General features: G+C 40.9%; 1 protein-coding gene across 2 annotated transcripts in view; it reads left to right on the top strand.

Annotated features, from left to right (window-relative positions):
• Positions 1-703: 703 nt before the first annotated feature.
• GALNT1 (polypeptide N-acetylgalactosaminyltransferase 1) overlaps positions 704-15,055 on the top strand; it is an 87,697-nt gene continuing 73,345 nt past the window's right edge. For both annotated transcript variants that reach the window (XM_080611387.1, XM_080611388.1), the window contains exon 1: positions 704-1,119. The gene's annotated coding sequence lies outside the window, so the exon portion shown is untranslated. The remainder of the gene's footprint in view (positions 1,120-15,055) is intronic.

Here is a 15,055-nt window from a genome sequence, read left to right as displayed (position 1 = left end):
GGGACCGGCTGATGCTGGTAGCCCCCACTGAAAGGCGCAGCAAGGTCAATTGAGTCGCGCAACTCCTGCACACCCTCCTAGGCCAGACCTCCTCTTAGGGCCCAGGTACGGCGGGAGCAGGCGCGGCCGGGATGACACAGGAGCACACCACACCTGCTCACTGCCCACAACCCTGTACCGCAGTCCCCGCGGGCCGCCGAGCACCGCACACCCCACCCACACCACACTGTGTGTGTGTGAAGGGGGGCGGAGGCACAGCCGCTTCCACCCGCGTGTTTGACTGGGACCGGCCTTAAGGAGCCCTCGGCCCCCAAGCGGGTACCGCTGTGCCGTACCGGGGTACACCGCCCGGCGCTGTGCGGACCCCCCTCCCCTCACACCACACACACACATCCGGGGTAGCGGCGGGGCGGGGCGCGGGCAGGGGGGGGGGACGTGCCCGTGCGCGCCGGGGCGGGCAGTCACCGCCCCTCTCCCTGCGCCCGCCGCCGCTGACGCCCCCGCGCCGGTGATGGAGGAGAGGCGCTGAGGAGGGCGCGGGTGGGGGCGCTGCCGGCAGCAGCAGCAGCAGAAGCGGCGGTGCGCGGAGTGACGGGGCATGCGGAGCGGGCGCCGCCGCGGGGCTGCAGCGGAGGGCTCCCGGGCGCTGAGGGAGGAGGAGGAGGCGGTGGAGGCGGCGGCGGGGAAGCAGGCTTCCCCGCGGGGCTCCGTGTGACCGCACCGCTGCGCCCTGAGCGCGGCTCCTGGCAGCCGCAGGAAGAGCGGGGCCGGGGCGGCAGTGGCGGCGGTGCAGCAGCGCTCCTTCCCCGGCTGCGGAGCGAGGCTGCGAGAGGAGGAGCCGGTTCCCCGCGGCTGTAGCGGCCGCCGCCGGCAGCCCGGCCGCGCAGCGGCAACGGCGGCCGCGCCTCAACTTAGTGCGAGGCAGCGGCCGCCGCGACGAGCGGGCAGTACGCGGCTGGTGCTCGTCCCCGCCGCAGCCCGGAGGATTTACCTTGCGGGACTCTCTTCCCCGGGCACCCGGTGACAGGCGCAGGAGCGGCGGGGCAGGCGCCGCACGGTGTCCCCCCACCACACACACAACGGCCGTCCGGCCGCCCCGCAGCGACAGAGAGGGCCGAGGTGAGTGCGGGCTCTGGGCGCCTCGGGTTCCGCTTCCCCCGCCCCGCGCTGGAGCTGAGGGAAGGGGAAGCGCCAAGTTCAGGCGGCGGTGCTGGGCTTCTCCCCGCTCCCACCGCCGCCCGGAGAGCCGCCGCCTCGGCCGGTCGCCGCTTCCTCCCCGCGGGGTGACTGGGGGAGCGGGGCGGCCCCGCCGCGGTGCCTGCTCCGGCAGCCGACCAGCGGGGCGGGGGCACGGGCGCGCACAACCGGCTCCTCTCCGGGGAGAAGGGTGGGCGGCCGGCTGAGAACGTCCTGTTGCTGATTCAAGGGGTCGGGAGCGGCTCTGTGTCAGCAGCGGCTTCCAGGAGCTTGCCTCTGTTCTGTATACGTGTGTGTGTGTGTGCAGGGGGGAGTACCCGGGCAGCATCCGCTGCGCTACCTCTCTGTACCGCTGTCACATCGAGTTCGATCAGTTAATGTTTATTACATAATGTGTCACTTAATATTTTAGACTCTCTCTTATCTGCCGGAATCCGGATAATCCTTATTATATTTCCTTTTAATTCATAAAGCTGGAGAGGGTCAGGGAAACTAAGGTTTTCGTTCCAAGTAGTTGCCTAAAGCAACTTAGTTTTCATGTGACTTTATCCGTGTTAAGTGAGGGTTACTATCTCCTTGCACTCTAAGAAAGCAGAAGTGTATGTCGTCCATCTCCCCCTCCCTCCCCTTCGTTATTAAGTACGGCCAAGTTTCTTTAGGTCCTACTTGTTTTCAGCGGTGTCCAGAACCCGCCGCTTTGTAAACTTAACAGTATGCGATACTGAAATAGAAACTGATTTTTGTGCAGCAGCTGCTGAGAGAAATAACTTTTATGGCAATGAGCAGGAGCGAACCAGCCTCTGTTGTTTATATAAATGATGTTGGCACTACATGAACTGTAAATGAACATAGCCAACAGCTGTGCAAACCAAAACTATGTAACTAACCGTGTATTTTTATACACTGCTGCTCTCAACTTTGCTCCTTTGCAAAAGCAGTGAAGATCATGTTGCTCCGAACTGTTGGAACATCGCAGAACTCGTTTTTCTCCTAAATACAAAGGATTGCTTTTATTGGAGAAAGCATTTTACTTTCTAGTGCCAGCTTTGTCGTTTTTTGTGACTTGGAATTTTGTCTGTGTCCTGTGATGTTGGTCTTTTTTAAGTGGTAGTGCCAGCACTTTTTATCAGGCTTAATTTGTCTGTAAAGCATGCATGTGCATCAGAGGGAACTCAGAATCGTTGGCGATAGGGGGATTGTGGCAGCGTGGTCATCTCGGAAATGGTACGAATGGTGCCTGTCAAGGACGCCACATACAAGCTACCCTTGAGATCAAGGTGGCAATGATAACACTCAGACTATTATTGGATACTGCCTGGCTTTTCAGAATTGTAAGCTGTGTGAATGAGGATACCTTACTCCTCATGTACCTCATTCCTGTGGGAACAGGGCAATTCAAAGACACTAATGAAAGTTATGAAAATGGTTTAAAGCTGCCATGTGACAATCATTGCCTAGCCTAGTGGTGAGGTGGTACTGTTTCAGTTTTATACAATGATTTGTTCCTCCTCCCTCATCATTTTAGGGTGGATTTGTTCAAACGAGTTCACGAATAAGCTATACAGAGAAAGAATAGAGGTGATTTAGAATAGATTTCAGTACCAGATTGCTGCTTTAATGAAATAGTACCCCCCTGCCCTTTCTTGGTTGCATATATGTGGATAAGCTGTACCTTAGGTGTGAACTTGTTAAATGTTTTTCTTTCTGCTTTGCAGAAAGGGTGTGATGTTTGTCTCTGGGATGAGAACAAAAAGTAGCTCCAGGAACACTCATCTAAAAATAGGGTACTTCCAAATACTTAAATCATTTGAATGCAATTTACATTATGTTTAGTTCAAGAGACAAGAGCTTCTTGACAGATTTTGCATTTTATATATTCAGTGATTTATTTTTTTTAGTGCACATGCTAAGTCTCAGATGATCCACCTGGCACAAAAGTTTGATTCACAGGGACGAAATGGGAAGGTTTTTGTCTCTGCAGTCATCCTCAGTCCGTTTCTTTAATTGTCTTTGATGTGGAAAAGCAGGAACCATCTCTAGATGCACATTGACCTGTATTGGGAGCCTTCAGTGCTTACAAGGAGAAGGACTGACCCACAAATTGAAATATAGCTTCTTTTTTAGCAGTTGGAGTGGGGTTTTTGAGAATGGTGCTGTTTCATGCTTATAAACCAATTGCTTTATTGAGAGTTTCAGACTTTTCATAGTTCTTTTTACTTGTCTTAAATTATTAACCAAAGCCTGGAAGTCTGTACTGCTGTCTGTCAGTTATAGTGTGTGTTTTGCATTCCAGTGTTGCTCTTCAGGACCTTGACTTTTAAATTTTATTTGGAAGGTGGTGGTTTAGGGCCCCCCCTTCTTCCCCTCCTCTCTTCCCCTACCTCCCACCTCCCCCCCCCCCCAGCCATCACTGTGATTTTAGCATTGAAATTATGGCAATGACGTTTATTTGGAGTTCATTTAGATGAATAGCTCGTGCAGATATAAGTAGTATTACAGGAGGCCAATGTTGAATACTTCTGACATGGTATGGGGCTTGCACCAGTTACACAAATACTTAATAGAAGTGGGCCTGGATCCTTAAATGTGACATTCATCTTCACAGTCCAGTTTTCTGTCCTTCTTTGGCTGTTAGCAGATTCTTTATTATAAAGATGCACTAGAGATTACCTTGCATATGCATTGTATCAAAAGAGTGTACCTTTGAACAGTATTATTGCCCCTTTCAGTGAGCAGCATCTTAATTTCTGAGTGTAAACTATTTCCCTTCTGTTTACATTTTTTAGTCCATAACTGTGTATTTTTTCAGTTTTGCTTTGTGATTCTTTGTATTAACATTATTAATTTCTAATTCTTCACTTAATCTAATATTGTAGCAACCTTTTGCAGGTAATGATTGAGAACTAAGCACTAGTTTTAGTATGAAGATACATTTTTGCTAGTGCTTGCCACTGCTGCTTTTGAATCTTGATACTTTTAATTTTCAACAGCTATGTTCTCATACTGAACAGAGATCTTCCTTGAGTTCCACAAAGATGCTTGTAATCTTGTCGTTTACACTAGGTCTGCTTAATTTAGAAGGTTGCTGACCATACTAATAATTCTGCATTTAACTCTCAGTGACATTTCTTCTGCCTTCATTAGCATTGAATTTATCTGCCACTATTACACCTGTACGTCATAGTTGATTAGCTCCCAGTTGGTTACATTTTTGGTCTTCTGTACTTGGCTAACCTATATAACTGTTAACTTTTCTACTTTCCTTTCCAGATCATTAATTAGTGCCTTTAAATGTTGCTTGCTTTATGGATCCTTGGAGCATCCTGCTGTTAACCTTTTGCCATGTTGAAGCTTAACTATGTATTCATAGCCCAAGCTTCCTGTTTCTTAGCTAGGAATAAAACAAAATCTTTAAAGCAAAATACAACTGAAATCTGTGAGATACATCTGCAGAGGTGTAATTGTAGCTTTTACTCAAGTTTTAGCACCAAATCTATTCTTGACAGTCGTATCTAAATTTAGCATCCCCAAATAAAATGTTTTAACAGTAGACTTGTCATAAAAGCATTTTGACACCATCTTCCACTAATTCTGGCAGAGCATTTTTTCCCCTTTACAGCCCTTCTAGTGAGCTTAATCCATTATGCTAAATCAGCCCATCATAAAAATCAATGGAATTGATATACTTTTAGCTAATGTATTAAAGAGCTGGCTAACTGCTCTATTATTCACTTTTTGATTACTTAACTATGATTTTGCACTATGAAATATGAAGGTTCTTAAGAGACGTTTACTTTCAGCTGAATTAGAAGCTTGTGACTTTGAGCACCACATAAATATCTAGTGCATGTACTGTTGTAGTAACTCCCAGCTGATTGAGGTATTCTTACCATCAGGTTCACATAAAGGTCTCTTGTTATAATCCGCTAAAGAGAATTGACTTGAATTCTAAAGCCCTGGACTATGCAGGTTACTGAGTTTGGTTTGTAGTTTCTTGTAGGATACATGACTTTCATTCCTCATGTCTTTCTTTGAAAGGCCAGTGGAACTGAGAAATCGACATAAAAAGGTATGCTTAGCTGATAACCTTAGCTGTCAGTGAAAGCAAATGTGCTTGGAGACCTGGTCAGATAAGAGAAGTTACCCTTGGCAGGGTGGTCTCCCTAGATTGCCTCCTGCTATCAGTTACCGCTCTTGCTTCTGTGATCCGGGGTTTCATTTTCAATCAGGAAAAAAAAAATCCATGACTTTTTTTTCTTGTTCTCTTGTACCTTTAAGTGGTAGATAACTATGGTATGGCACTTGTGGTTTCACAACTCCAGGTTTGTTGGGTTTTTTTTTAATTCGAGGTATTTGGTTTTGGTGTTGGTGTAGTCAGCTTCATTTCTGTGGAATTAAAAAGTTACCCTCAATAGTCAGAGCTTTGTAATGACATCTTTTCACTGGAATCAGTGTTTAATGACCACAGCAACTTTCATTGATAGTTTCAGCTTGTGTATTTTTCCTTCATTATCAGATGTTTTCTAGCATTTGAAAGATATACAGGTAGGGACGTTGAGCACAATTTATGTTGTAGGCTGCTATTCTGCATAACCTTCAATGTCTCCAAGACACTTTGTTTGTTCTCCTGTGACAAGTTTTACTGCTGGAGAAGAATGGTATAAAGCAGCAGCAGTTTGCTGCTGTGGAGGTTCAGACTGTGGGACCAGCTGATGTACAGCTGCTGTGAAATTCATTCCTAGTTAAGGAGGGAAGTGTTTCATGCCTTTTTTTTTTCTCTTGTGCCATGCTGGTATCAACTTTCAGAAGCTTTATTCTGTTAGAAAACTTACCCAAAAGATAAGCCAGTTCAGTGTTCTGCTGTCTAGCTGAAAGAGCATTAGCATCCTTTGGAGGCAGAACGTGTGAACTGCTCTTGGTTCCATAATGCTCATCTTGCTTTTTAAAATGTTGTCCTGTAAATTGCAAGCCAGTGTAATACTGTAAATGTTTTGGGAAGTCTACTTTATTTTCAGTAGTGCTAATATTGGTTAAGATGTGTGAGTGATAGAATCTCTAGGATATTTTTTTTTTTTCTCTTGGTGAGATTTCTTACTATAGAGAAACTCTTACAATTTTTTTTGTAGTAGTGTTTCTTTGTAACGGGGTGCGGTACTTTTTTCATGTCAAGTTCCAGTATCCCTTCATGTAAGGGAATTCCTGACATGTAAGTGAAGTCATATGACAAAATTTGTCAGCCCAGTTATGTGGAACAATTGAATCAGGATGATATTCAACAGCCAACTTGCCTGTGAAAACTTGTTACGGACAAGTGAGAGGGAGGATATATTGTATTCTTTGACTTTTATTTTTTTGCAGTGCATCAGAGTAGACTCCAGAACTTCAGCTGGTGCTTCCTGTCAGCCACTGGAATTATGATAGTATCACAGTGCATAGATGTCTCGCATTAAGTAGTTCTACAGGAAACAGGAGTACTAGCCTCATTGTACAGGCCCAACATGATGAAGGCCAGCAGAGCCTGAAGAACTTGAATCTGAACCTGTTTACTTTTCTGTAGCTATGGGTCATTAATATCTTTTCTTTTTCCATGCCATTTAAGCCTGCATTCTGTATGCTAGCAATGCTTTAGTGTAAATTGTCAATGATAACCAGAATTGCACTGAAAACTAAAAGGGGTAATGCCAGGATTCTTCCATGGACAGGGAAATGAATTTTGGGATGGTTTTTTTGTTGGTTTTTTTTTTTTTTTTGAAGGCTCCTTAAAGAACAAACCAGGGGATGGGAATATTGAGAATGGGTTTTAATCAACTGCCCACGTGTAGAGAGAGATTTAGAAGAGCTTATTACATATCTGAATGGAGAAGCTGGCTGAAAAGCAAAACAAAAAATCAATGAAGTAACCGTAGACTTCCTTAGAGAGAGGTATCTAGTACTGGTCTTAATCAGATGTCTCCACAGCAGTGTTCTAAAATGAGTTTAACTAGAGTGGCCAGGATGAGCAGGGACTAAGATCAAGCATAAAGTTGTCTCACCCAAGCCAAAAGTGGGTGACCAGAGGATGTTATTTCATGTGCTCAGTTCTTAACTTTGCTAGGTGGTGCTTAAAAAACCACAATAAAACAAACCAACCTATGAACAAACCCCCCCACAAGTACAATAGGCTTCTGAATCTTCAGATGGTCCAAGTGCAGATTAGTTGTAGATGAAAAAATAGGATTGGTGAGAGTTGTGGTGAAGTTCATCAGTTTAATTATCACTATGAATAATTTATCAGTAAGAAAAATCTGGGCTCTTATGTGCACATCCTGTTCATGATGTTTCTGCATTAAATACATTAAAGCTCTCTTCAACATTCACTGATGGGGCATTTTTTCAAGTATCTTTAAGGACTCATTTAAGCTAAAATTAAACTAATGGATTTATTTAATTTTCAGTTAATTGTGTACTCAGGGTAATTAGGATTGATACACTTTTCAAACACAGAAGCTGAATCCTAATTCTAGATGCAAAACTCAGCTTTGACTATTGTCTCCTGACAATACTTCTATAAGAAATTACTTCTATTTCTGCTGATTGAAATCCTACTTTGAGTGTCCAGTTTATGAGTTAGTTACTGTTGTAAAGAGGCTAAGGACACATTTCCACAGAACTTTGGTTTTTTTTAAGACTACTTTGTTGTTTTAAACTCTGCTGCCTGTAGTAAGTACCATGTGAATGAAATGAATATTTCTGTCTTAGAAAAATGGTTGAAGACAGCATAACAGAGGAGTCCTGTTCCAAAGATGTACTTGGAATAACAGGTATACTTACAGGACAAGAGAGAAAGAAAAAGAAAAACCACCCCTGCAAGCAGTGTGTAATTTCTTTCACCACTTTTCCCACGATACTCTTACAAGGGTTTTTTTCTTCAGGGTTTAGCGATCAGAAGTTTAAGAAATATAGATACTTAAATTAGTAATAGTTTAGTAAACCTTTTGTTTTCAGTTTTCAAATCATTGCTATACTGCAGATATTTATGCATCATACCACAATTATTAAGCTTCCTAAAGTGTAGCAGAGGTACTAAAATTTCAATATGCTTATTTGAAATACATATTTCAAGAAAAATGAAACTTGCCCCTTAAGGTCCTCTGCATGCAAAGAGAGGTTATAAAATTTCTTTTTCAGGCTGACATTGGTAAATACTTGATTTTGCGGTTTATATTCCTGAACTGAAAGTCTTGGAAATGGCATGAAAAATACAAAATCATTCAGCAACTTTAGGGAGTAGGAAAGCACAGTACCACCTTCAGGAGCCTTAATGAAGATTAGAAGTTACATTCTTTGTATCTTCTCACAAACTTTGAAAGGCCTTTAGGTTCTTACCATGACTTATTCCTTGCTCCAATGCTGTATATGTATAAAAAAGGTTACAGGTAGCATAGGAAAGTCCAGTAAGTTGAACTTGCATTTGCTTGAGACTTACGTTTAATCTTAAGAATCTGGCTTCTTTAAAGACCAGACTAGTAACCTTTTGGAAATGTGGGATAGATAGCTGTGGGGAACACAACTCCAAACCGCTCAGCAGTCCCTTTTCTTCAACTTCGGCTGTGGTTTACTTGGGCACTGAAGTGAATAGGGAGAATAATGTGGCAGGAAGGACACACAGGAGTTCTTTATTCTTTGTAAAAGCTCAAGTTCCCTGCTAAAGCAGGACAGAATGGGGCAACTGCTGATATGTTAGATGGCATACTCATCAAAAATGTTTTGTTTAGTTTGTGTTCTCATTCTTTTTCCTCTTCAGCTTCAAATTGGTTTTAACTTGTGGCATCGCAGGTTTTGTGAACCTTGGACTAAAATGTTTTCAAAGTGTACAGATCAACATTTCAGCCTTAAGGACTGACTGCTTCAGCTGTGCGGAGTTCCAGAAGTAAACCATGGATAATCTAGCTTTCAAAATAACTGTGCTGAGAGCTTAAAAAGTATTGGTGGTATAGTTTTAGAAAAAATAGCGTTCATTATAAGTTTTACATGCTCTAAAATCTGTATTTGATGTTCAGCTGTGAATAGGTACATTGAATTGCTGGGAGCTACATTAATATTTTATCAAATCTAAAAAAAATTTGTATGTTTGTAGTTGAAATACTACTTTGTTGTACAAAGTGTTAAAGAACGAGGCAAAATTCAGTACCGTGGCTGTCAGTAACACTAACAGACTCCTGAAGAAAATATTAAACACTCCATCAACTCTTGTAAAAGTGTAGTGAAAAGAAAGATACCTGAATGCGGTACAGCAGAATCTGAGTTACTCTGACAAAAGCATCTGGAAAAATCTTAACTTACATATTCAAAAGTCATATAGAGCAGTTGTTAAAGTTGAAAGTGGGTGGGTGGTTTTGGTATTTCAACTGCAAGTACTATTTCATAATATTATTCTGCCATGGTGTCATCCCATCAAGTGAAAAAAAGTGTTGAAAAGCTATGAACAATTCCTGGAGTCTAGTGAGTAACCAGAACTAGTTCAAACATTTTCAAGCAATGTGTGCCTTGTGTATGCAGACCCAGCACAAAACTTTTCTCTATCAAAATATGCTCGTCAGCCTATATATCTAGTTGTGCATCACAGTTCTAAATCATAAAAACTTTGTCTACAGCAGTTTATTTAAAAAAATGCAAGTTAAGCAATGCCCAAAAGAAACCAAGTAGTCTTGTATACTGTATTTGTTAAATATTTATAAAAGAAACCCTTTAAAACCGCCCAGAAGACCAAGCCCCACGTTTCTGAGTGTTATTTGCCTCCTTTCTGAAGTTGTCAAATCACATCTTTTATTTTGTATTTCCATGTCCAAGGAAACTAATCACTCTTCTGCAACCAGTAAATGCTTGAAATCTGCTGTGTGCAAGAAACCAATTGTCCCTATCTCAGCTGTGATCTGATTCAAAGAAGTACAATAATATGTAATTTTCTTGCTTTGGATTATATCAAAGCTTTCTTATGCAGTTTTAGACTATCATGACTATTCCTTTTCTCTCCAAAACTGTTCTTTCCCAAACACAGTCGGAGCTTGTTAAAGCTGAAACAGTGGTTTCTCTATATTTCATGAGTGTTATGTATATTTGAAAAACATCTAAAGACTCATTTTGACCACATTTTCCTTTGTTGAAAACTTCATAAAACATCTTGGCTTCTGCCAGGAAAACAATGCCTTTTATTTTTTTATCGCATACCTCATGTTATTTGCAGTGGAGTTGAATAGCACTGAGTTGCAGTCAGTAGTTTGTACTAATCCACTAGTTTGGGTCATTAGCATTTTAAACAAAGAATCCACAACGGGATGTGTTTTAAAATCAGCAGCTTCTATGCAGAAGTGCCCAGAGTTAAATAGCATGCAAGCCAGACACTGATTTCCAAAGCAAATGTTTGACCTTGTAGCTACATTTTCAACTCTTGAGACTGTAAAAATATTTGATACCAACTTTCTTAAAATCAAACCATCTTTTGTTGTGGAAGCTAATGAAATTATGATTCACTACTGCTTCCATCTGTGGGGATGAGCTGTACAGTCTATTTCTATGGAGCAGAAACAAGAACAACTTCTTGTTATTCTAAGAGACAGTATTTGCTTCTATATCTGTCACTTGTAGAATGTTGGCTAATTGTTAGTTTAAAACAGCTCTTATCAATTACTGCTGTATCATATCAGCTTAACAGTTTCCCATAATTTGTGATTTCTCCATTTTTTCCATTTGTTTGGGTGTGTAATGCATGGTTGGGTGTATCATTAATTTTTATTCAGAAGGATGTGGTAATGATTCAAGAATGGGAGGGGAGAAATGGATCCGAAAGGGGTCAAAATAATAGAAATGGCTAGTAATTTGGATTTCTTGATAAACTAGGATGTGTTGGGAGAGAGAGACAAGATCTCTTTAAGAGAAGAGTGATGACTGGCATCTTTGCAGTAAATTGAAGTCTGGTTATGGCCGGGCATATTGAAGAGGAAGTGAACACAAAGTGTCAAATGCTGTGTTTAAAGATTTCCAAATCTGACTCTTGCGGTTTGGAGGAAAGAGGATTAGTTTGGCTCTTTGGTGGCATCTGGAACTGCTACTGCTTTGGCATCATGAAACTTGTTGCGGGCTGAGCAGTCACTTTCCTGCACAAGAAGGAGAAAGTTTAGCCAGTTTTATGCAAATACTTGTTGAAGAATTATCTTCCTATTCCAAAAGAGATTTGTTTCAGTTGGGGGTGGGGAGGAAGTATTTATAAAAGCTTGAATGCTTATGGAGGACATTACTGGAAAACCTCCAAGCCCATGATATCAACTGTATATAGACTAGGGAAATTTTAAGAGACTTATATTTTAAAACTATGTATACATCTGAAAATCTCTGTATCTACTGTAAATGAAGGTTTATCTAAGTAATACTGTTTTCTGTTCAACTTCAGAAAGATAGATTGCTTAATATTTATAAATATTTTGTTTACATGGCTCTTCTAGGAGAGAAGAAAGTTAAAGACAGAATTCACAAAAGGTTTGAAGGACCTTGGGGAAAACTTGAAGGCACTTGCTGGGGCTGCGTTGCATGGATCAAATGTCCAGACTTCAAGTGATGAGAGGGCATTACTATGGTGGTACCAGCACTGGTGGCATTCTGTCCTCTATCCAGTTTGTCTTTTTCTCACCACATGTCAAATATGGTAATAATGTGCCCTGTGGTAGTCCTTGTTGTAAATGCTAATAGTGTTTTTATGTGAATGCTTTCCCCAGCCAGGCAACAGAAATTGCTTTTGCAGGGGAGGAAGAGTTGCATTTTGAGAGTTTGATCTCCTGCTCTGTTAACCTTGAGCCTTTCATTTCTTTTCGCCTGTGCCCTCCCCCTCCCTCCCCAGTTTGTAGGCTGCTTTTAGTCATACTTGATGGGCAGAAATCCCCAAAATACTGAATTGGCATAAGCTTGGAGAAAATTGATTCTGAGGAAAAGTGAACAGCTCAGCAGTTGCCTGTGCTTTCCCTAGCCTGCCAGTTAAGCAAGACATGGTTTAACTGATCAGATGGCATACCTAAACCTTGGAACAAACCCTAGCATGTGATACCTCTTGTTGCTTTGGTAACTAAGAAAAAGAGGAAAGATATAATAGTATTGTGTGGGGAATGGCTGTTTGCTGTTCTGGGGGTGGAGGAATAAAGGAGAACTTGCAAGGGGCAGCAGCAGCAAGATGCTGAGGTTACTGCTGTTCACTGTGGGAGGTCAGGCCACAAGTTCCGCTTTCCACAAGGTGGGATAACTCGCAGGCTGACAACCAGGGGTTGCTTGCAGATAAGCTGTAATTTATTTCTAAGCATCAGTGTTCCATCAGATATTTTTCAGTGTGCTGCTACTTCTGCTCTGTTCCTGGTAATTTTAAATTATAAATGTGTAGTCAGTTGCTGCTATGGGATAGTTTTTTAGAAGGATATAGTGGTAAAAGTTAAATTACTTTGCTTGTATTAATGAGTAGTTGATCGTGTTTCTTCTCCCTGGCACCAAGTTTCCACAGTTCACTTAAGAACTTTTCAGTCTGAATTTACTGAATGTTTTTCTTTTTTTAATGGTCATAGTTTGAAATCAACTCATAGAAGAGATAATTAGCTTATAAAGTGGTTGTCCTTTAAGTGTACCATTTCCTGTTCTTCTCTTGAAAAAAAACAGACCAGGAAGGCAGATTTCAGAGAAGATTAATGTTTTGTTCATACATGTCAAATACATAAGCTGATATAATTAGGGAGCATGATAACCTAGTTTATTTACTTTCTGAATACCATGAGGTAAAGGAATGAAAGATGTTCAATTCAGTGTCGTTATGCTGATATTTTCTAGACTAAATCTGGACACCTTACTGCATTGGGAAAACTGAGCCTTATTTCTGAACTGTGACAGCTACTTGTACAGAGAGGTGTTTTGAGAAAAATAATAAAGCAACTGTCTTTTCAGACTTCCTTCCAATTCAGTTGTTGAATATTTAGCTCTGAACTAGTTTCTTTGGATATGTGTTCTACATAGTAATGTCGCAGAAACTATTAGGAAAGACTTTTTATGCTATGAGCAATAGTATAATCATTTATAATATTCTTTCACTTTCCTGAATGAATGCTACTAAATGATATTATTTTAAGGATTTGACTTACTAAAAAATGAAATGTTAAGTGTGGACAAATTTTTAACATTGTTGTCATTTATACTTTTCCTCCAGTTTTTACTGGAATTGTCTGCTTTTTCTACATGCAATATGTAACTATAACAGGTTTTTTTGGCATAAAAAAAGTATAATAAGAGTTGTTTGCTTCAAGCCTCAAAATTCTAAGAAAAGGCATAGGTTGTCTTAAGGTGTATTTTTTTTTTTTCATTTGTTGCTAATGGTGTCTCTGTTTCATGTTTGCTGATCAGCCTGGTGGCAGATCTGTCTTTTTTTTTTTTTTTTTTTTCCTTTTTTAGTATATTAACAAAAATTTGCAAATTACATGTAATAGTGTCTGTTGCACTCAAACTTCTCTTCATTCTGGTAATATTCATGGGTCATTGACATTCAAAGCATTGTAAGTAAATCACTGGGTCACGATACTGAAATCCTGTACTGTTGGCTCTCAGCTTGTAATTATTTCAGTATGTAAGCTGTGAATGGTCAAAGGCCAGAGCTCTGCTTAAAAAAATAAAATAAAACCTCATAATGAGACATTGCTTTGTTGAAGGCTGTTTCAAAAGACCGTTTCCTCAAAAAGCAAATGTTTGAGACTGAGGAAAATTGGCACTGGGTGCATAAGTGATGCTACCAAGCGTATTTTAATGATTAAAAGTAGTTGAAGGTGTGTCAGAATTAAAGGCTTTGGTAGCATCTAAACAGCTTTGAAATAAGAACTGCTGTACAAGGTCCTGTCGATGAGACTAAAGCTTTGATCATCAGCCTCCCATGGACAACTGCACTGAGCAATGTGAAGGAAGTAATGACATTCCTCTTTTCAACTTCTTAATTTACTGCAGCTACGAGCAACACTGGAGAGTCTCCTAGTCAGGGATTTGCCTAAAGGCATGCATTGGAAGCTCCAAGTATAGGCAGACAGGAAACAAATGGGCAACAGAAAACTGGTAGAGGAAGTGGAAGAGAAAGAATAAAATGTAAATGTATTTCACTGAAAGAAGATAACAAAATACATAAATTGCTAAATAGTATCTCACTATTTCTTTTGGCAAATAGTAACAGTTATGGTTATGTAGCAGGCTTATTATTTAAAGAGTTTGCAAATCCATTACTATTAAGAGAATGTAAAAGTGTTTACTGGAAGAGTCTGCCTATTGGTAGGCCTGAGGTTTAACTAGCATCATTAACCTGTCTAGCCAATTTCAGGTAAGAAAAAATCAGTTTGACCTTTTCTTTCCCACCCCTCTTGACTTTCACAAGAGTAAAATTTACTCTTGATGTAGGACTTAGTTTCCTTTTTGTGCTTGTTTGTGCTTTCTGGAAATGGAAGCATAAAAGTAACAACAAAAAATTAAGCTTTAAAAGCTAAAGGTGTTGATATAATTCAGACAAATGAGGATAAGCTATGATTAGCAGGAAAATAGCTGTGGGATCTTTGCAAGAAATGGGGAGGGATTTATATACCCCATGAAAATGAAAAATAGGCATAACGTCTGCTTTCATTTACAGTGTGGGGCACACTGTTATAGCCCTGGGGCATGTTGGAATAATTGTTGAGAAGGTAGACAAGATAGTTGTTGTATTTGGGTAAGATATGATGTCTCCTGAGCAAAAAATTACATGGTGGTCCAAGCCAGACAGGCAAGATAGGTAAATTTAATGTCTTGTATAAACAGCTCTCAAAATTCTTGTAGTTTTCTTTCA

The sequence above is a fragment of the Psittacula echo genome, assembly GCF_963264785.1.
Source record: "Psittacula echo genome assembly, chromosome: 2".
Lineage (NCBI taxonomy): Eukaryota > Metazoa > Chordata > Aves > Psittaciformes > Psittacidae > Psittacula > Psittacula echo.
This window is presented reverse-complemented; position numbering and strand designations above follow the sequence as displayed.